This window comes from Mesoplodon bidens (genome assembly GCF_964165515.1).
Source record: "Mesoplodon bidens genome assembly, chromosome: 5".
NCBI lineage: Eukaryota > Metazoa > Chordata > Mammalia > Artiodactyla > Ziphiidae > Mesoplodon > Mesoplodon bidens.
The window spans coordinates 77,006,526-77,029,133 of NC_138161.1; the positions used below are offsets into that span (position 1 = coordinate 77,006,526).

General features: G+C 42.5%; 1 long non-coding RNA gene across 2 annotated transcripts in view; it reads right to left on the minus strand.

Annotated features, from left to right (window-relative positions):
* Positions 1–3,241: 3,241 nt before the first annotated feature.
* Positions 3,242–22,608, minus strand: part of LOC308618119 — a 54,623-nt gene continuing 35,256 nt past the window's right edge. The window contains exons 3-5 of one of the 2 annotated variants that reach the window (XR_014015967.1): positions 9,874–10,004; positions 7,902–8,004; positions 3,242–5,625 (exon numbers count right to left, since the gene is read on the minus strand). This is a non-coding gene — a long non-coding RNA (uncharacterized lncRNA). Of the gene's footprint in view, positions 5,626–7,901; positions 10,005–22,608 lie in introns of both variants that reach the window. The other variant, XR_014015968.1, reaches the window with a different exon arrangement.

Here is a 22,608-nt window from a genome sequence, read left to right on the forward strand (position 1 = left end):
AGAGGACTGGTTGGTGATGTGAGTGAAGCAGGGAAGTACAAGCTGGTCGAGCAGGGGAAGTACAGAGAGCACGAGAACAGCCATCTTGAATGGCCTGACGGTACAGCGAGTGAGTCACGAGGAGCTGTTGGTGGTGTCTTGGAGAGAAGCTCTCACGCTCTTCTGAGACAGCATGTTCTTCCCTCCCTTGCTGGGACTCTGAGAGGAAGCCGTGGCCCCAGAATTTGCTGGTGCCATCTTGCTATCCTCGGGAGAGTGGGCCTCAGGATGAAGGCAGAGATGAGGCACAGAAAGAAGCCAGGTCCTTGAGGATATTACTGACCTGCTGGCTCGCGACCTACCTGAAGCCTGCCCTATCCAGACCTTTCCATTATAGGAACCAATAGGCCAACTTTATTGTTTAAGCCAACTGAAGCATGCTTTTGCTGCCCCAGTTGAAAAATTCCTAACGGATTGCTGAGGCAGGTACTACTGCAGGAACCAAAGAGCTATAAGGCTGCCCATGGGGGTCTGCTCATGCCAGGGACAGGGAACACCTCCGCTGCCTCTAACCTGAGAAGACCATATTGGCAGCTTCCACCAGCGTCAGGCTGAACCAGGTGGTGAAGGGACACCCTTCCCCCAACGACTCCCAGCCTGGCTGTGGACCTTCTCCAGCCACAGGGGCCAAGCCAGGCCGTGAGCCCAGATGAGAAGTGACCTGCCCAGGCTGGACAGCTGTCAGCTGCACTCGCTCAGGCTCTACTCTAAGAAGAGCAGATTCAGGAGGAGTGTGAGGGAGAAAAGACCCTGCTAGAGGAGAAGGAATCCCTAAGATAGAGACTGGAACCCAGGCCATGGCTCAGAGGAGGATCCAGGGTAGGTAGCACCACTGGGGTGGATGGGATCTCGCAAAGGCCCGAGTACCCTTATTGGCAACATTTTCTCTCCCCGTGGAGGCTTGGAGAGCAAAGTCTATGTCAGTAACTAGAAAAAAATGAAGACGTCCCCTATTTGTACGTGAGTTTATGTGCCATTACACGTGATGTAATACCACAACTTCTCCTTTCTGGATACTGACGTTGGCACAGAACGTCTCTAAGGACAGTCAGGAGCTGCTAACAGTGGAGGGGAGCTGGGGGCAGGAGGGGCCTAACTCCAACTGTAACTCTTTTGGTTCCTTTCTGTTTTCCTTTGCAGATGGCACAGAGCCTCAGAGCTCAGACCTGGAGCCAGGCTGCCTTGTTTGAAGCGCAGCTGCACCAGTGTGAGCTGAGGCCAGCTGCTTCACCCCCGCCCCATGCCTTGGGGGTATATCCTCCCTCACAGAGTCGTTGGTGAGGCTCACGTGCCCTAATATCTACACATAAGTAAAGCACTTCACAGTAATGGCTATGATTGCGATTATTGTTGTTAACTTTAAAAATTTAGGTGTAATCTTTTTTTTTAATGCATCTATTTGGCTGTGCCGGGTCTTAGTTGCGGTGTGCGGGATTTCAGTTGCGGCATGTGGGCTCTTGGTGGCTGCATGCGGACCTAGTTCCCTGACCAGGGATCGAACCTGGGCCCCCTGAATTGGGAGCACAGGGTCTTAACCACTGGACTGCCAGGGAAGTCCCTGGGTGTTATCTTGAAAAGAATTCAATCAGCTGTGGATTTCTTTTCACAAATGATGAGAAGAGATAGTAGGGACTAAAAACTGCTGGGTCATTATATAAAATCTTAGCTATTACTTTTAGCCTTCTTTTTTTTTTTTTTCCTTTTTTTTGCGGTACACGGGCCTCTCACTGCTGTGGCCTCTCCCGTCGTGGAGCACAGGCTCCGGACGCGCAGGCTCAGCGGCCATGGCTCACGGGCCCAGCTGCTCTGCGGCATGTGGGATCCTCCCAGACCGGGGCACAAACCCGTGTCCCCTGCATCGGCAGGCGGACTCTCAACCACTGTGCCACCAGGGAAGCCCCACTTTTAGCCTTCTTAATCTCATCTTTTATTGGAGCTATTGGCAAGTCAGAAAATGTGACTCTCTATTGCTTTTTTATTCTTCACCGACCTAGGTGAAGGTTGGTGGAATTGGGAGACTATGGATAATCAATCCTTGACTATTGAAAGCTGCTTAACCGTAGCTCAGGTGTGACGGAGGTGATCCTTATCTCCAAGCCGTGGAACTAGAAATGCTTGTGGAGAAAAGCGTTGTGCAGCTCACCTGGTTCTTTGGGTTTGCATCTAGCATGCTCGAAGTGACCTCTTGCCTTTCGTTTTGGTTCACCCTGCAAACCTGCACATTTTCCATGCTGTATCCATGGCCCACAACGTCTCTCCTGAAACCCCTGGAGGGAGACATTTGACTGGTGATGGAAGAACAGAAGCCCTGCTCACTCCGTCTGCTGTCCTGACACTTGGCTTCTTTATCTCTCCTTTGAGGGTGCGTGGGACTCATGGGGGAATTCCCCGTGTCCTCAACGCAGGGCCCATAAGCTCCCTGAGGCTCACACTGGCTGCAGCAAGTCCCCAAAGATGGCCTTTTGCTTTGGGAACAAGACCAGTGGAGCTTTCAGTGTCATGCCCACACCCCGCCAGACCCTCAAGGGCAAGGCAGAGGCTTCAGTGCCAAGGGCACTAGATGTAGGTCTAGGTTGCAGTGGGACAGCTGACAATTGTTTTCTGAATCTGTGAGGGCAAGGAGAGAGCATTTCTAGCTGAATCTAGTGAGACTTACACAACTAGAGACAAGGTTCTTTCTAAAAGAGATGTGAGGGACTTCCCTGGCAGTCCAGTGGTTAAGACCTCACTTCCAATGCAGGGGGTGCGGGTTTGATTCCTGGTCAGGGAGTTAAGATGCCACATGCCTCACAGCCAAAAAACCAAAACATAAAACAGAAGTAGGGGACTTCCTTGGTGGCGCAGTGGTTAAGGATCCGCCTGCCAATGCAGGGGACACGGGTTCGAGACCTGGTCCGGGAAGATCCCACATGCCGCGGAGCAACTAAGCCCGTGCGCCACAACTACTGCGCCCACGCACCTAGAGCCCGTGCTCCGCAACAAAGAGACGCCACCGCAATGAGAAGCCTGTGCAGCTCAACGAAGAGTAGCCCCCGCTCGCCGCAACTAGAGAAAGCCCGCGCGCAGCAACAGACCCAACGCAGCCCCCCAAAAAAATAAATAAATAAATAAACCCAAAAAACAGAAGCAGTATTGTAACAAATTCAATAAAGACTTCAAACATTGTCCACATCAAAAAAAATTTTTTAAAAAAGAGATGTGATAGGAAACAAAGTGGTTGCATTTATTCCTTTTAACCGAGGGAAGATTTCACATGACACAGTTTAGGTAGAGAATGACATGGATGTGTTTGGAAGCCTTGAAATCCAAGTGAATACGGTAACCAGCACAATCCAATAGAACTTTCTGACGAAAATGTTCTACATCCACACAGTCCAATATGGTAGCCACTAGCTACAAGTGACTACTTAATGCTTGAAATCTGGTTAGTGCAAAGAACTGAATCTTAAATCATATTTAATCTTAATTGATTTAAATATACATAGCCACTTGTGGCTGGTGATGATCACAGTAGACACATAGTTATAGACAACTGACTTTCACTACAATAATGATTTGGGGAAAGAAAGAGAAAGTAGTATTTTTGGGAGCTGTGTTTCAGACACAATGCTGGATACTTTCTGTAACAGAATTATCTCATTTAATCCCCACAATTTAGAGGGGTAAACTGGGGGCCAAAGAGAGGTAAGTGACTTGCCGAAGGTTGCATCCCTAGAGGGGTCAGGGAAGGGGTTCACACTTAGGTCTGGCCCATTCTTTCTCCAAGTACCATTTTGTATGTGCCACAACCAGAGAGACTCAGGATGGATTGGATGGGTTTAGGTTACAGCAACAAAGCTAATTAAGGCCGGAAAATATGACCTTGTTGTTAGGGAAGTTGGGATTATCTTATTTCAAGATAAGAATACTGAAGGAAGCACTCAATCTTTAGTACTAAATTGAAAGATTTAATTTTTGGAAGAGAGTGGCAGGCTGCCTCTGGCACCACTAGTGAAAGTGGCACTTAATTCTGGTTAACATGGGGGCCATGGGAGAATGTAACAAAGTCTTAGTTGTATTGTGGGGGGCACTCTCTCCACATCTCAATAAGCCTGAGTGGACTTAGGTCCCCGTGGGCCAACTCTGGTGCAGGAGGAACTCGACAGCCTTAGGACACTGTGTGAGTAGCATTTAGGCTAACCAGAAACTGGTGGCTTCTAAAGCAGAAGCCTGTACTCAAATTACATGTAGATCTCAACACTGGTGTTAGCAAAAGCACACAGTGTGGACAGCCTCTCTGCTGGACCACTCTTGAGGCGGAGTTATTGCCAAGCTTGAGCAGATGAAGAGAACTGTTATGCAATTCTCTGCTCCACTTACCTGTGGGCATGAAACAATTCTTTAAAAATCCACCATGTTTCACATTTGAAACTAAAAGTAATTTAGATTGTGTAGCTTTGAGGAAAAAAACCCACAAAACTCCTTCTCTTGCAAAGATTTGACAAGCCCATTTTGACGCACAATTGCCAACAGATAGTTTTATAAAATGTAATGAAGTGAACACAGTCAGTATTGCATGTATAGGATTTTGCAGTTTTCCAAAGTAAGCCCTCATTTTTGGCATGTCACGCTAGTTAAGAACACAACATCACTGTAGACCAGTTATACATATTCTGGTGAACTTGGCATGGGCTTTTGTTTTTCCATCACTCCCTTAAGACAGGATGTTTGCCATTCTGAGAATGAATTAACATTCTATTCGATGATCTGTAAACTGTGATGTGAAATAAATTACAAATTGGGACTGTTTTAATTTCCCAAGCAAAAAATATTTAAACTTGAAATTATAAAGTTTACTCCTTCCTATTTGAGAATATGCATTACAGAGTGAAATAAAGGAATTTAAAGTGTTTTTTTCCTGGCAATAATCTTAGAATTTTACAGTCTTCCAAGAAAAATCTCCAGTAGTTGTTAATATTTGTACACCATAAACTTCCTGGAGCAACTGACTTATGAAACTGTTTATGACACTACTGTTCACCAATCAAACTTGCATAGAGTATGTTATCAGGGAAACCAAAACCAACTTCACACACCACAGAGGAAGGCATCTGCCCACGTATGGCAGCCTAGATAACACAACAATATGTTAGAACACCCACATTCCATTCTGCTTTTCTTTCCCTCCTTACCATTCTTTCCACAGGTACATCACAGGGCATGCATCTAATAGTGAGAACAAAGTGCTGATAAGTAAATCATCTGAGTAATACATAGATAACACAGTTGCCTAGACAATTTATATACATACAGAGGTCAGTTGTGTTTCTTAGAATGTAATGATGCAGTGGGTGGATCTTCAAGGCAGGAAACTATTCAAGACAGGCTGGATTTGTGGTGGGTTTAGAAGAGACAGCAAGTTGGGAGAACATCAAGGGACAGGCCGTTCCAGGCAGAAGGGGTTTCTGAGCAAGCAAACCTGGGGCTGCAGTGAGGCTGGCTGGAGTGGCCAGGGGCTACCTGGGGTAAAGGCAAAAGGTGGAAGACCTGGTAGCCCAGAAATGGGATTTGTTCTTAGAGGTTCCTCAGAAGTTCTGCACACCTAGGCTGAAAAAAGCATACAAGTTGGATCATAGGAATATTCATTTTTGGAAACAAAGGTTCGTGAAAAATAGTTTTCATTGGTAATAGAATTATGACCAGGTTTTAGGATAAGGAGCTACTACTGCTGGCTAGAGTGAGATTCTTGTCTTTTGATTCTTAAAGGACAAACAAGTACAGTCTAGCGCAAAGGGCTCTTGTCTGAGAGGCAGGAGGAATGAGGTCTAGTCGCAGCTCAACCACCCAAACTGGCTTCAGTCTCTTCTGTGTAAAATGCCAGGCGTGAGATGAACGCAATGATAATCAGAGGGAACTGCCAGTTTGGAACACGGTGGTTGTACCCTCCTTTAGCTGTGCCTACCCAGTGCAGGGAGACTTGCTGAATTGTCTTTTCTTGGGACTAACCTCAGTGACATCTTCCCACCTTCTATAAGAAGCCCTGTGCCCTCTTACTAGCATGCAAGTATCACATACTTTAGGTTTAAAAAATCCATTCCCCCCCACATCAATGGTTTAATGGATGGGCCTATCATCTGAATTCAACAAAACAACTGAATGTTTGAAATTTGGTAAATGAGATGACTCAGATTTGAAATGGTGAGTAAACTGATGTAGCAGTCAGGAGAGTCTGGGTTCCCTGCAATAATGAATATGCCAAAATCTCAGGGCTTAAAATAGCAAAAGTTTACTTGCCGTTCTCACTATGAGTCCATTACTGGGTTGGCTGGGGGCCAACCAGGGGCAAGCTGATGGAACAGCTTCCTCAGGAGCCTGTTCCTTGCTGTGGCTGAGAGCAGAGACAACTGTCCTCAGGCTCGTGAAGTTCCTGACAGAAGTGACATGTCACTTCTGCTCACCTTTTATGGGCCAAAGCCCATCACATGGTCATGCCTAACTTCTTCAGAGGGTGGGAAGGTACAGTATCATCACGTTCCCCAGGAGGTAGGGCGCTGAAAGTATTTGGAACAGCACAAATGCCTACCACCACGTAAGTGCCAGGAGAGGCCCAACTTCATCGTGAGTCTTTTGTATAACGTTATTCTTCTGCTAGGCCTGCCCTAACAAAATGCCACAGACTGGGTAGATTAAATAGCAAAAATTTTTCTCACAATTCTGAAGGCTAGAAGTCTGAGATCAAGGCTTGGCAGTACTGGTTTCTTCTGAAGCCTCTCTTCTTGGTTTGTGGATGGCCGTTTTCTCCATGTCCTCACATGGTCTTCCCTCTGTGCCTGTCTGTGTCCTAATCTCCTCTTCTTATAAGGACACCAGTCATATTGGACTAGGGCCCACCTTAATGACTTCATTGTACCTTGTCACCTCTTTAAAGTCTGGGGGTTAGGACTGAATTTGGGGTGAGGGGTGGGCGGAGCACAATTTATCCCATAACGGATATCATGTTAAAATTGGGGCCTGTCTCGTTAATTGGGGCTATGACAATGCTAGGAGTATGCAGAACTTTTGGATACATCTTATCCCTATACTTGGTGCCAAAACTCTAATGAAATAAACTTCTGCAAACAAATTATTTCTTGCTATGACCTTTAAGACAGATGCTGTGATTAGAATTAAAAAAAAATTTTTTTTAAGAAATTTAAATTCAATGGCAGGTCTATAGAGAAAGTTTCCCTAATTCATCGAACACCCTAAACTCTTTCTGAACTTATTAGATAGTACTGATTTAACTTTTTACCGGCTTAGTAATTCTCTTGTGATAGGTATATGGTAGAAAACCACAGACCAGTTAACTCTTATTGAATACTTCCCTGCTATTAGACACTGACCTAGGCTAGGGATTCTCAAACTTGCCTATATATCAGAATCCCAGTAGGTCTGGGATGGGCCTGAGATTTTGCATTTCTACCAAGCTCCCAGGTGCTGCTGGTACTGCTGCTTTGGGTCCAGGGACCAGGCTTCAAGCAGGGCTGGATTAGGAAGCTGTGGCTGGGGTGAGGCAAAACCAGCTTCACATGCCTTCTCATCTGGGTGCCTGTGTTGGGGGGTGCTGGGAGCTACCAGGTTAATGTAGGTACGCACACTGGCACCTTCCAGGCACTGGCAGACAACAAGCCAGGGAGACTCATCTAACCAGGACCAGCTCTTCTCTGTTTCTTCATCACTGCACAAACCATGTAACTAACCTTCCTCACTCTGCACGAGGCCTGCCTCCTCTTGGCTCACTTTTCAGTCATTCTGGTTTTGTTTTTAGAACAGAGTGTCCTGGTAGAACATTCTTTTTAACAGTTATGCCAACTCCACCAGTCTTGAGAAAGAAAAAGACTTACCCAAATCCTTTTTCCATTTCCAACAGTTCTGTTGTCACAAACAAAAATTCCTTGGGCCCAGGGTTAACTTCGACCAGTTCTGCTTTGGGCATCACGGAGCTCCCTGCTGAGACACAGCATGGCAGCCTGTACTCGCTCTCTTCTTGACATCCCTGCCCTCCTACTGGGGCTGCAGGCTCTGGCCCTGCCATTAGGACTGGTGGTTTTTAGTTCCCCAAGGAGCAGGGACAGCCAGGGAGGTAACAAGTGTATATGCCCAGAGGTGGCTGAGGCAGACACTGTTCTCTGCCTACCCAATATCCGTTCTTCTTTTCTTCCTTACTAAGCAGATCCCAGTGTTGTTCAGGGTGGCAATGTGTCCCGTAAATGCTGTGGCAATGCCCTTGCAGCCAGCAGTAGCTGTGTGACCCAGTACTGACCAATGACATCCAAGGAGTTTCTACATGGGGCTGCCAGGAATGGCTTTTAAAAGGGGTCTGGCTCAGCTGGGGTGCTCTTATGCCCTTCCCTTTCCCTTTTTTTCCTTCCTGGAATTCAGGTGCAAGGCTTGGAGTTGCAGCAGCCACTTTGCTACAAGAGCTGCACACTGAGGAAGTTAGAGCAGGAAGAAAGAAGGAGGCTGCCTCTTTCATTGCGGAGCACAGGCTCCAGACGCACAGGCTCAGCGGCCATGGCTCAAGGGCCCAGCCGCTCCGCGGCATGTGGGATCTTCCTGGACCGGGGCACGAACCCGTGTCCCCTGCATCGGCAGGCGGACTCTCAACCACTGCGCCACCAGGGAAGCCCGAGCCTGCCTCTTGAATGACTTCCCTGCAGCTGCTGATCTCCAGACTTCCTCTTCTGTGAGAAAACAAACCCCTTACTCAGCGGGGCCTCTGTCAGGTCTCTGGTTACTCAGTTACCCGCGAGGGCTCTGCCGCAGGCAGCGTGGTGTCTGGGAAGGAAAAGAAGTGATTGGGAAAGGACATGCGCATGCTCCCTGCCACTGATGATGATGACGATAAGTGGTAACCACCATTTCCTGAGCACTTACTGTAGCTCAAGCACGATGCCAAGCCCAGGACACACAGAACCCTGGAGTTGAAAGGAATCTCAAGCAACATCCAGCCTCACCCTTTCCCCTGTGGCTGGCAAACTTGGAAGTGGCGAGGGGGTTGGAGGACTTGCTTGGGAGCTGGGAGCCGAGCATTCTGTATAGAAAGGATAAATCATGTCTCCCAGTTTCCAAATGTTTCAAGACACTGTTGTGATTAATGTAATAGAATAATATATATAATAGAATAATATATATTAATATGTAGAATGATATATAATATATATTAATATAATAAAAGCATCGCTGAATGCAGGGGTTGTGACCATGATGAATTTTCTGGTGCGTGTGTGTTTAAAGGGTTTTCATACCCCAGGAGTCATGACCACCTCCTCATGCAGACCTGCCCTGTGCTGTTCCTTCTCCTGAGAAAGTTCCCTGGGAATCTCAAGGCCTTTCTTACCTTGAGTTCAGCCCTGCCTCTGGCTAAGTTCTACCACTGATCTGGTCCACATGAGGGCAGTTGAGAATAAGCCCCTCCAAATATTTGGAAATCAGCAGTCGTATGTCCTGGTACCTCTTACCCCATTGTCACCTCAACCTAGGGTGACAGCTTGTCCTGGTTTGCCTAGGATTATCCCAGCTTTAAAACTGAAAGCTCTGGGACTTCCCTGGTGGGCCAGTGGTTAAGACTTCAGCTTCCAGTGCAGGAGGTGTGGGTTCGAACCCTGGTCGGGGAGCCAAGATCCTACGTGCCTTGTGGTCAAAAACCAAAACATAAAACAGAAGCAATACTGTAACAAATTCAATGAAGACTTTAAAAGTGGTCCACATCAAAAAAAATCTTTTAAACAAAACAAAACAAAACCCTGAAAGCTCTGTGTCTGGAAACCTTCTCAGTCCTGGGCAAATCAGGATGGTTAAGGGCCTAACCCGTACCTGTCTACCCTTTTTCAGGCTAAGCAATGTGTTTCCTAAAATGTTGGTAGTAGAATGAGGTGTCTCCTCCCATCCTGTTCCTCCTCTCTGGCACACTCCAGCTTGTCAATGTCACTCATAAAATGCAGCACCTGGAACCAGAGACAATAGTGTTGAGTTCATCAGACCTGTCAATGCAGTCAATCTGTAACCAACTGTACAACCATTGGCTCATAACTGTACACGTGGTCAATTAAAACCATAGGGCTGGGCTTCCCTGGTGGCGCAGTGGTTGAGAGTCCGCCTGCTGATGCAGGGAACACGGGTACATGCCCTGGTCCGGGAAGATCCCACATGCCGCGGAGGGGCTGGGCCCGTGAGCCATGGCCGCTGAGCCTGCGCGTCCGGAGCCTGTGCTCCACAACCAGAGAGGCCACAACAGTGAGAGGCCCGTGTACAGCAAAAACAAACAAACAGAAAAACAAACCATAGGGCTTATTTCCCTCAAGTCTGGTTTCCCTGCTCACACCCTGGATTTGGCAATTGGCTTTTTCGAACTAATGGCAGTTTGTTTTTTAATTTATTCTAGTTTAACATTTTGGCTTGGGCCCAGGCATCATTCTTGTTCAGGTGATGTGAATTGTGAGCATGTAGCGTCTCTTACTGGTGGTCTCACCCCTGCATGCCACTTCTGAATATTTGGTAAACACTTCTTCTATGCTCTCATCCAATTGTTGATTATGTTTGACAAAGAGCCCTGGGGCACAGCACCGAGACATACTTTTAGAGTAACAACAAGCTGTCAGTCAATAATCTGTAGTTTTCTTGTTCAGCCACCTAGGAATCCATCTCACTGTGTTTTGGCCCTTGGGGATAAACCACAATGACTTCGAGCATATGCTCCTGAAAAATAAAGATACTTTAGGGGCTGAAGCCTTTCCCAAAAATGCGAGGGTGTCACCAGGTCAACCCCACCCGAATGAGCACAGATAGTTGAGGCACTGACCCTATAATTACGTGGGCGGTTTACTCCCTGCAAAGCCCTAATGGTCAATTGACTCCCTTTGGTCACTGACAGGTCTTTGAGTCTCCTCCTCTCACCAGAAATTATTTAGTAACCCCCTGGGGAGTTCAGATCGATTTGCTTAGTATTCCAAGATTTTATTCTGTCACATAAAGAAATTGGTACCGTGGGATATGTTATACTTTCAAATGTATCCTCTTAGAACTTGTGTTTTAACTTTTCTATTCCTCTACCTGTTCCTATAACCTCGATTACAACTGAGCTATGGCCTACAGAGAAATGCCCGGGTCTTAAATATGCAGTTCCAAGAGTTTTGACAAATGTATGGATCCACATAACGAGCACCCCAATCAAGATACAGAGCATGTCCATCACCCTAGGAAGGTCCCCTCCTTTACCCTTCACACAGTCTAAGGCTCTAACATGGCAACAGATCTTAGACACCATGCAAATATAATTAGGGTGGAGTAAATAAGCTATAAAAATAAAATTAAGAGATATACATGATTTGAATGTCCCTCCTACATTCAACTGTCCCTCCAGTTTAGAATGTCCCTCCCTCTCCATGGGGCAAGGTAACCAAGTGTTTACTACATTGTTTCCCCACAATTCCCATTGCGTAATTTTTTTCAAATAGCTCAGTATGTCGTAACAATTAAAGCGTTTATTCTGTGTTGTAACTTGTAGTATTTAACAAATATGTATATAAAATTGAATCTGTCTGGACATGAGTGTCATTAGGTATGTAAGGACCAATGTCATGATAATTGATTGGCAGAATTGACCCATGAAGCCTGCAGCCAGCAGAGGTGCAGGAGTGGGTGCCGGCTGGCCTCCACCACTGGTTTGTGTTGGCTGCTGTTTAAGGAGACCTGCATTTGCAAATGCATCGCTGACTGCTGTGGCTGACACACCTGCAGGTGTCTGGTGAATGTGATTGGTGGGGCCTGGCTTTGCAAATAGTGAAGACTTCTTTTGTTGCCAGAGAGGAACTGGACTGGCCCATTCATCATAAGTGGACAGAAGATAACTCTCTGTAATGCTACCTCGTAAAGAGTGTGGAAATCGTAAATCGTGAAACATTTATTATGATGGTGACGTTAGGAAAACCCTGGGAAGTTCTTTAAGTCGGATAGCAAATTACGCTTTAGGAATCCTGTCTCAGGTTCAGCTTTGGTGTTTTTGCCCAGCTATGGTTAGATACTACTCACATCACTGGGTAGAAATGAAGAAATATTAGCAGTAACATCAGTAATAACCACCACCATTATGACAGCAATAGCAACCGTTACTGTCTGCTCATGGGCTGGATGCTGTGTTGCGGAGCTTATGTAAATCATATTAACTAATTCCCACGGCTGCACCATTTATAGATGAAGTAATTGGAGTCAGACAGGTTAAGTAACTTGCCTAACAGGGCTACACCACATTAACAGCAGCATTTGTACTAGTCAGTGTCCCAGGGGAGAACAGATGGCCAACTTAAATTGGGCGATCAGAAGTGAGTATACATAAGGTGTGGGCAGGGTTTAAGGAAACCATAAGGGCTACTAACAGTGGGGCCCTTGGACCCCTAAGCCAGTGGAGCAGAGAAGAAAGCTGGGGACAGTGAGGCTGTGTGGAGAGGGCTCTTTCAGGAGCTGCGGTCTTTGGTTGAGAGTCACAGTCAGTCATGGGGACATCCACGGATACGGGGAGGATAGATGCTCTGACCTCAGAGCACTTGCCTGCCTCCACTCCACTGGGCTCTCTGTTGATAAACCCAGTGGAAGCAGGTGGTGGAGCCCCGCTGACGTAGTCGGGTATTGGTATTGAAAACTTCTTTCAGTCTATGCATTGCTTTTTTCACTTCATGTATGCTGAATTTTGTTCTACATATGTTTTACACTTTAATGTAATCAGAGTTAGATTTTCTTTCATGGTTTGTGCTTTTATCTCATTGAAGAAATTCCTTTCCTACTCAGATGTCATAAAAATAGGCTCTTATTTTCTTCTACATGTGTTAAGATGTTGTTTTCCGCATTGGGTCTCTAGTATCCATAATTTTGTATGTGTGGGTGAAAAAGTGATTTTTCCCCCCAATCAATAGCTAGTTGTCCCAGCATCATTCACTGGTCTAAATTGTAATGCCACCCTTGCCATGAATGGGGTTTTCACACATGTGGGGACCTGCATGTAAATGTGTTCCTTGGTTGATTTGTCTATCTGGGCTTGTTATTTTACAGACACCTGGCACTCGTTATTTTAGTGTCTCCTTCTTAGTAAGTTATATTATCCAGAAGTGTGAGTCACCATCTCCTTCTCTTCTTCGTCCTTCTTCAATTTTTTTCTTAGCTGTACTTTTCCTTTTGTTACTTGCTATTAATCTGAGAATGAACTTGACAAGCTCCATGAAAAAAATTTGTTGGGGTTTTGTCTGGAATTGCATGGCATTTATCGATTAATTTGGAGAGAACTGACTTATTTAAAATATTAAGTTTTGGGGAATTCCCTGGTGGTCCAGTGGTTAAGACTTGGCGCTTTCACTGCTGTGGGCCTGGGTTCCATCCCTGGTCGGGGAACTAAGATCCCCCAAGCCGCAGGGCCCGGCCAAAAATAACCCAACAGAACGAACAAACAAAAATATTAAGTTTTGCCATTTGTGACTGTGGTAGATATGTCTACTTGTTTAGGTGTACTTCATTTTCATGTCCTTCATTATAATTTGATAATTTTCCCTGGATCATGTACTATTTTTGTTAGAATTTTTTTCCTAGTTTAATACCTGGTGGTTTTGTTTTGTTTTGTGCTAAGATTGGAAACTTCTTTTTTATTACATTTTTTATTAGTGACTCTTGTCTAAATGCTTTTGTTTTTTTATCTGTTGATCTTTTATATTTAGCAATCTGTTAAAATGTCATATTAGGTATAATAGTTTTAAAGAATCTCTTAGATTTTCTATGCTGTGGTAGGCAAAAGTCTAAGAAAGTCCCCAAGATTTTCACCTTCTGATATACACCCCCATGTAATCTCCTCCACTGAGTGTGGCAAGATCTGTGAATATGGTGGAATAGTCACTCCCTTGAATAGGTTATTTTATACGGCAAAGATGATGGGATAGTCACTCCCATTACTGTTATATCATACACGACTCAGTCTTAGCCCATGGAAAGGAAAGACTCTCCTGGAGGCTTTGAGTAAGTACACTGTCGTAGTGTGGGGCATGTGGTAAGGGACTGCGGGCAGTTTCTGGGAGCTGAGAGCAGTTCCCAGACAATCAAGGAGATGGAAACCTCAGTCCTACAAGCACAGGAATTTAATTCTGCCAACAACTGCATGAGCTTGGACGAGGACCCTGAGCTCCAACTGAGAATAGAAACAGGGCGCCACCTTGATTTCTGCTTTCTGAGACCTTGAGCAGAGAACAAAATTCTACTGAACTATGAGGTAATAAGTGTGTACTGTTTGAAGCTGCTCTACTTGTGATAATTTATTACCCTGCAACAGAAAACAAATACATACATAAACAATTATATTGTCTGCAATTAATGGTAAGACTTTTTTCTTCCTTTCCAACCATTAAACATTTTATATTCACCTCTGGTCTTACTGTGGGTGCTGAAACCTTGGGTTAAATAGGAGAGCTGATATTGAAAATCCCTGAATTTTTCTTGATTGTGAGGAAACACTTCCAATGTTTCATTATTTAGTATAATGTTTGCTGTAATTTCTTGGAGGACATCTTTTATGAGGTCATAAGCTTTCCCTTCTATTCCTACTTTGCTAAGAGTTTATTTTCTAATTATAAATGGGTTTTAAGTTGTTAAATGAGTTTTCCAGATCTATGGAAATAATTATGTATTTTTCCTTTTTTAACATGCTAACTGGCCTCTACATTGATAGACTTTCTGAAGCTAAACCACTGTTTCATTCTGGAAATGAACCTCACTTTATTTTTTATTTTTTAGGTTTTAATACATTGCTGGATTTAGTTTGCTAACATCTTATTTAAGATTTTTGTTATCTTTCTTCAAATATTTGGAAAACTATCAAGGGTTGTTGCTTTTTTTTCTTTTTAAATAGAATTTTTCTTTAAGAGCAGTTTTAGGTTCATAGCAAAGTTGAACAGAAAGTACAGAGTGTTCTCATAAACTCCATCTCTCCCCACCCTCCCAGACTCCCTCGTTATCAACATCCTTCACAGAGTGGTACATTTGTTAACAAATGATGAATCTACGTTGACACATCGTTATCACCAAAAGTCCATAGTTCACATTAGGTTTCACTCTTGGTGCTGTACATTCTATGGGTTTTAACAAATGCATAAGGACATGTATCCACCATTATAGTATGATACAGAGTACTTTTACTGCTCTAAAAGTCCTCTGCAATCTGCTGATTCATCCCTCCCTACCTCCAACCCCTGGCAACCACTGATCTTTTTACTGTCTGCATAGTTTTGCCTCTTTTACAATGTCATATAGTTGGAATCATACAGTATGCAGCTTTTCAAATTGGCTTCTTTCACTTCATAATATGCATTTAAGTTTCTTCCATGTCTTTTCATGACTTGATAGCTCATTTCTTTTTAGCACTCAGTAATATTCCATTGTCTGCATGTACCACAGTTTATCTGTTCACCTACTGAAGGACATTTTTCTTTTTTTTTGCGATACGTGGGCCTCTCACTGTTGTGGCTTCTCCCGCTGTGGAGCACAAGCTCCAGACGCGCAGGCTCAGCGGCCATGGCTCACGGGCCCAGCCGCTCCGCGGCATGTGGGATCTTCCCGGACCGGGGCATGAACCCGTGTCCCCTGCATCAGCAGGCGGACTCCCAAACACTGCGCCACCAGGGAAGCCCTGAAGGACATCTTGGTTGCTTCCCGGTTTTCGTAATTATGAATAAAGCTGCTATAAACATCCATGTGCAGGTTTTTGTGTGGACATAAGTTTTCAAGTCCTTTGGGTAAATACTAAGGAGTGTGATTGCTGGATCATAGGTAAGAGTATGTTTAGTTTTGCAAGAAACTGCCAAACTGTCTTCCCAAGTTGCTGAACTATTTTGAAAGATCACTGCCATTTTTTAGCTGTTGAATTTTTTTTATTACTGATTTGACTTATTTTTTAAAGTTTATAGATCTTTTCAGTCTTTTAAAATTCTTGTTGATTTTTTAATATTTTTCTAGAAAATTGTCTACTGCATCTAATTATTTATTGCTCTATTGTTCGCAGCTTTGATGAAATGAAAAAAATTTACCATATCAATATTTATATTTAATTTTCATATTTAGTATTATTTATTTCTGCCTTTTCTTGTTTATTACTGACTAATTTTGGAGAGTTTATCCATTTTACAGGTCTGTAAAGAGTCAGCTTTTGATTTTTATTAAACCTAGTTAGTTAGCTTTGTTTTTACTCCATTCACTTCTGTTCTTACATTTATTAGTTCCTTCTTTCTACTTTGTTTTATTATTTTATTATTTTTATAACTTATTCAACTGAATGTTTTAGACCATTAGCTTTTAATTTCTCTTCTTTTCTACTATATCTGATTTTTTCTCTAAGCATTGTTGCATTCCACATATAGAATGGCACCCATTTCTAAATATTTTATAATTTTTATAATGGTTTATTCTTTAACACATGAAGTATTTAGAAAACTATTTCTTATGTTCAAATACATTGATTCATTTTAAAAATCTGTTTTTGATTGTATTTTCTTGGTGGTACCGAGTTTTTGTATTTACTGAGATTCCTTTTGTTGTTGGCTTCAGTGGTCAATTTTTGTAAATATTCGACTTTTATAAATGTTTTCAGTGTGAAAGGAAAAAAAAATATGTCCCTAACATTGGGCACATGGTCAGATTATTCCAAATTTTTGAAATACTAATTCTTCAAGCTACCCTTACAGGGTAGTTTGCCTTTTCTTAGATCGAAGGGCTTTTGGAGTCCCAGACTAGCTCTCAGTTTAATTTTTTGGTTTTTTTGTTTGTGTTTTTGGTTTTTTTTGAACATCTTTATTTTATTTTTTTATACAGCAGGTTCTTATTAGTTATCTATTTTATATGTATTAGTGTATATATGTCAATCCCAATCTCCCAATTCATCCCCCCCACCCTAATTTCCCCCCTTGGTGTCCATACATTTGTTCTCTACATCTGTGTCTCTATTTCTGCCTTGCACTCAGTTTAATTTTTTGGATCAGGATTCCTGTGCTCTGGGAATAATGTAAACGTGACTCCTATTTCTGTGAGTGAGTAAGCCTGGGGATTTGATTTCATGTGAAAGACTTACTCTTCTTTATCCATAGCAGCAGACAGATGACAAACTCTCTGGACACACACAGTCCTGGGGGAATCACTTATATTTATGTGTATAGTTTTTCTAGCCCCCTTTTCATGGAAGGGTTCACAGAGAGTTACAAAACTTGTGCTACATTTATCAGAAATTTGAGAGGTGACTCTCTCAATGAACACTTGGTCAAATGATACAGAAGTGCCAATTACAAAGGGAAAAATATATATAACAGTATAAGCTTAGGTTTTCATTGTAGTGTTTATTCTAGCACCTATTTCCAACACTACTTTTGAGCTTGATAGAAAGACTTCAGTCGTATATAATATTTTAAAATTATCTTTTTAAAACTTCTACTGAGTTGGCTGAAGCTACTAATTAGGTTGCTCAGCTACCTTAGCCAACTTATTATGTATTTGAGAAATTAGGAACTAAAAGGAATTATTTATTATCTATTTGTGCCACTGTCTACAGAAAATGAGATCAGCTTTGACTAAGATTTGCTGTGTACCAGTGGTTTGAGGATTTTCCTTCTGCTTTTACACAAAATAAATTTTATAATATGTGGGACAGGGACTTTCCAAATTTCTCACCTACTTATTACTACGTCCTACTGAGCTGATTACAGTATTTTTGATCCAGCAGCCCTACAGATGGAAGGCCACTGAAGACTTTAGTAGACCCTCATTTGGGACTATAATCACTCTGAATGAAGAAACCTAAGTTTTCTTTTTAGACTGTAGTATTCACATTTTATTGTATTAAAAAAATTTTTTAACATCTTTATTGGAGTATAATTGCTTTACAGTGGTGTGTTAGTTTCTGCTTTATAACAAAGTGACTCAGTTATACATATACATATATCCCCATATCTCTTCCCTCTTGCATCTCCCTCCCTCCCACCCTCCCTATCCCACCCCTCTAGGTGGTCACAAAGCACCAAACTGATCTCCCTGTGCTATGCGGCTGCTTCCCACTAGCTATCTATTTTACGTCTGGTAGTGTTTATATGTCCATGCCACTCTCTCACTTTGTCCCAGCTTACCCTTCCCCCTCCCCGTATCCTCAAGTCCATTCTCTACTAGGTCTGCATCTTTATTCCTGTCTTGCCCTTAGGTTCTTCATGACTTTTTTTTTTTTTTTTAGATTTCATATATATGTATTAGCATACGGTATTTGTTTTTCTCTTTCTGACTTACTTCACTCTGTATGACAGACTCTAGGTCTATCCATCTCACTACAAATAATTCAATTTCGAAGAAACCTAAGTAGTAATAACTAAAGTGTGACGTATTTGGAGGAAGTAGGATTGGGGTGAGATAAAGTCTTTTTTAGGTCTAAAAACAAGATTGCCCTTTGACCTCTTGATGAAGGCAAGACATCTTAAATGCTTAAACCATCTGACTTAATATTTAATAAAGATGTACCTTTAGTCTATGTTAATCCACCATAGTTCTGAGCTCAGTTACTTTTCACTCATTTATTTTTCTCAGGCTGTGAAAGAGGACAGGTGGAAGGGTGCTACTGAAGTATGCCAAGTGTCTCCCATTCCTCTGAGCTGGCTCACCCCCACCTGCTGCCAGCCCATCTTCTTCCTCTGACTCAAAACAGCACCTTGTGACTTTTATAAACATTTTTATCAGCAACATTAATTCTTGAAATCATTATTTTAATTATGTGACAGGCAGGATTGTTTTGTTTATACTAACCCCCAGACTGAATCATAATACTGTACATATTGTAGGTGTTCCATAAACTGGTTGGTTCAGAAAGAAGTAACTCTACTAATGGTCGATAATATTTTTTGAGCACTTGCTCTATGCCAGGTGCTGGGATAAGAGCTTTAAGTGGGCTGATTTTTGATCATCAGGCCAATTGTATAAGGAGGAAGCAAGTCGTTTATTGTGAAATTTAGAGCTCAGCAAGATTTGAATCCTCATTAACTGCTGTTCTGTTGGCTTGCACTGTCCAGGTTATTTCTTTTGTTGTTCCCTTATACTCTACTTTTTATCCCGACCTTGATCTTGAAACATAAGGTAATTTTATTGCCTTGAGAGAATAGTTCTTAAAGGTATAAAAATAATTTTGAAAAGAACTCTTTCTCATTTTGATGCAATCACACTTCCTCATTGGTAGTGTATCCAGAATGGCAAGACATACTTAGATCACCTTATAACCCTTGACAGAGGATGGAGAAAGAAGACAAGTCCTAAACTATATGGAAGGACTGATTGATGGAATAAATGAACAAAGGACCAGGACCATAGTTTCTGTTTCACAAAGTGCTGTGTAACAGAGAGAATATGAGCTTTGGGATTCAACCAGGTTTGAAATACTGTCTGCTGCTTACTGATGATGTCACCTGGGACCCATTACATAAGCTCTCTCAGCCACAGTTGCCTTGAGGAAAGAAAGAGTAGAAAAGAAAATAACATGGTGGTGAATGAAATCTCACACTATAAGTAGGTTACAAACCATAATTCAAAAAGACACAGGCACCCCAATGTTCATTGCAGCATTGTTTACAATAGCCAGGTCATGGAAGCAATCTAAATGCCCACTGACAGACAAATGGATAAAGAAGATGTGGCACATACATGCAATGGAATATTACACAGCCATAAAGAGGAATGAAACTGGGTCATTTGTAGAAACATGGATGGACCTAGAGACTGTCATACAGACTGAAGTAAGTCAGAAAGAGAAAAACAAATATCATATATTAACGCATATATGTGGAATCTAGAAAAATGGTACAGATGAACAGGTTTGCAAGGCAGAAATAGAGACACAGACATAGAGAACAAAAGTATGGACACCAAGTGGGGAAAGGGAGGGTGGGATGAACTGGGAGATTGGGATTGACATATATACACTAATATGTATAAAACAGATAACTAATGAGAACCTGTTGTATAGCACAGGGAACTCTATTCAGTGCTCTGTGGTGACCTAAATGTGAAGGAAATCCAAAGAAGAGGGGATATATGTACACATATAACTGATTCACTTTGCTGTACAGTAAAAACTAACAAAACATTGTAAAACAACTGTACTCCAATTAAAAAATAATAATAAATGGTAACAACTACAAGACAGAAAAAGAAAAAAGTGGGTTACAACAATATCTGTTAAATCAGAGCACCTTAGTGTAATGCAAGTCCTTAAAGACACTTCCTGCCAGCACTGCTAATGACGGAGAAAAGCAGTGGAGTCACTTTTCCCCACACTCACTCTCTTGTGCACCCCCTCTGCCCAGAATTGGTCTCTACAAGGAAACAGGACTCCCAGAGGGTAGCTGAGTCCATGTCCAGGGCAGAGAAAACCTCAGTATATATGTGGGGCAAAGCAGGAATGATTTCCAGGACTTCCGGAGTTGTGCTGAAAGGACACAGGAGTTGACCTGGGGAGGTTCCCACTTGCCTTTGACCATCACAAAGAAAATGGTAATTATAGTTGGAATTGTTGAACTTGTACAAAGTTAATAACATTTAAAAGAAAAGTTAATATAAGATGAATGAAGAGGAGGTCATAGTAGAAGAATGAATGCGATGACACGTGTTTAATTTGGGGTTGATTTTAACAAGTAGGAGAACAGTAACACACACCCGCTTATTTCTTCCCTTGGGCCATGATTACAGCTGGCTCTCCAAAAACAGTGGGTTCAACCAACCTCGGACCAAAATTTCCATAATACTAGAAAGGTATTGTAGTAAGTAGTACTAGATTTTGTATAACTTAGAGAAGGCCTAGGAAGTATAGAAAAAATTAGGAAATGAATTGGGTTGATAATTTAGAGTAGTTTGAAGGGTTCATTGTGTTTGTGTGTGAAGTGTTCAAAAATGAGTCATGCTAAAATTTTAATTGTAGCTTAGGTAATTCATGGTAATATAAGTATATGATCATTGCTTGAATGTATAAGAAAATTTGACTTTCAAAGTTTTGTTTATTAAAATTGAAGGTTTAGTAAATTGAACATTAAACAAGATACAAATTACAATGACTGTTCTTTCCAAGGGGAGTTTTTTAAATATAAAAAAAATGTAATCACCTTTTTTGTGTGTGTATGTTGGAGATATTTGTATTAAATGGATTATAGTCTGAAGAGCAGAATATAAACTTTCTCTTTAAATGAATATTCAACTTTCATTGTCTTTGTCTTTGTGGATGGTAAAGAGCTTGGTCCATTCTGGGTGTGAGGTCAAATTTCTCTAGGGCTGAGAGGTAACACCTCTCTTCTCTCCTTGAAGTAAAGATGAGACTTATCAGGTGTGATGAAGAATGGGCACCACTTGCCGTTGAGGACTGATTGTCAGTTGATGACAACTGGGGCTCATCACTGAAAGGGCAATTGAGGGCCTTCCCAATAGGCTAACCACAGATATTGTAAGGGAAGAGAAGAGAGCAGGGCTTTCACTCAGAGGATAAAAGGGATAGCGACCAGAAAACAAGTGAGGCCAGGAAAGCCAGGAGAAGCTAGGCACTCTCAGGCTGAGACTGTGATCCTTAAGTGGGTTCCTTGGCCTAGAGGTATCCTCAAGTGGGTCAAGTGGGGAACCCCATGAGGAACCATGAGGGATCACAGCCCTGGCCAGCACTGTCGGGGATTTCCAGTGCTTTAGTTACTCTGGTGCCCAAAGGACATGGCTACTGAAGCAGAAATCCTGGCGCTAGTCTCATCAGTTATCGTAGCCTTATAATGTACTTAATATTTGGCAGAGCTGGTTTATCCTTACAATTCTTTTCAAAGTTGCCTTTTCCATGGCACCTACACAGAAGTTAAGAAGAAAAACCACTTTAAATAAAGGAATTAAGCTAGAAATGGGGGGTGATTTATTTCAGAGAACAGAGGGCATAGCATCCATCAACTACTCAGAGAGCTCCTGAAGAATGAGGAAGATGCTGCAACTACATCTGGTTGATCTTCACTTCCCAGACCATCAGTCAGAGGGAGAGTACATGAAAAGCAAAGAAAAATTTTCCTTGTCTATTAGGGTGCATAAAGATTTAAGTGGCATTTGACTAGACTTCCAGGGCAGGGAGATAATCTCTAACAGTAGAAAAATTTAGGAAGCTCAGTTAACTTGACTAGACTGCTTAACATTTGCCTAATATTTAAAACTATCCAGTCAAAATAACTATGTCCCCCTTACCATTATGAGTCTGTGATTTTCTTTGTCTTTAAAGGACGGAGATACACAAATTGAAGTAATCAAAATACAATTAAAGCCTAGAGGATAAGATACGAGGAAACCTTCACTGTATTTGTGATATAAATTTGCATGCGGATTATACCCTGTGCTGGAGTGGTGGGGAGTGAACCCCAATCTTACATTTATAAAGGATGGGACGGCACTCTACCATTTATTCATGCATGAAGCATTTATTGAGAGCCTGTGAGGTACCTGTGCCAGGCATGAGGAAATAACATGGTGAGCGAAACAGACATGGGCCTTGCC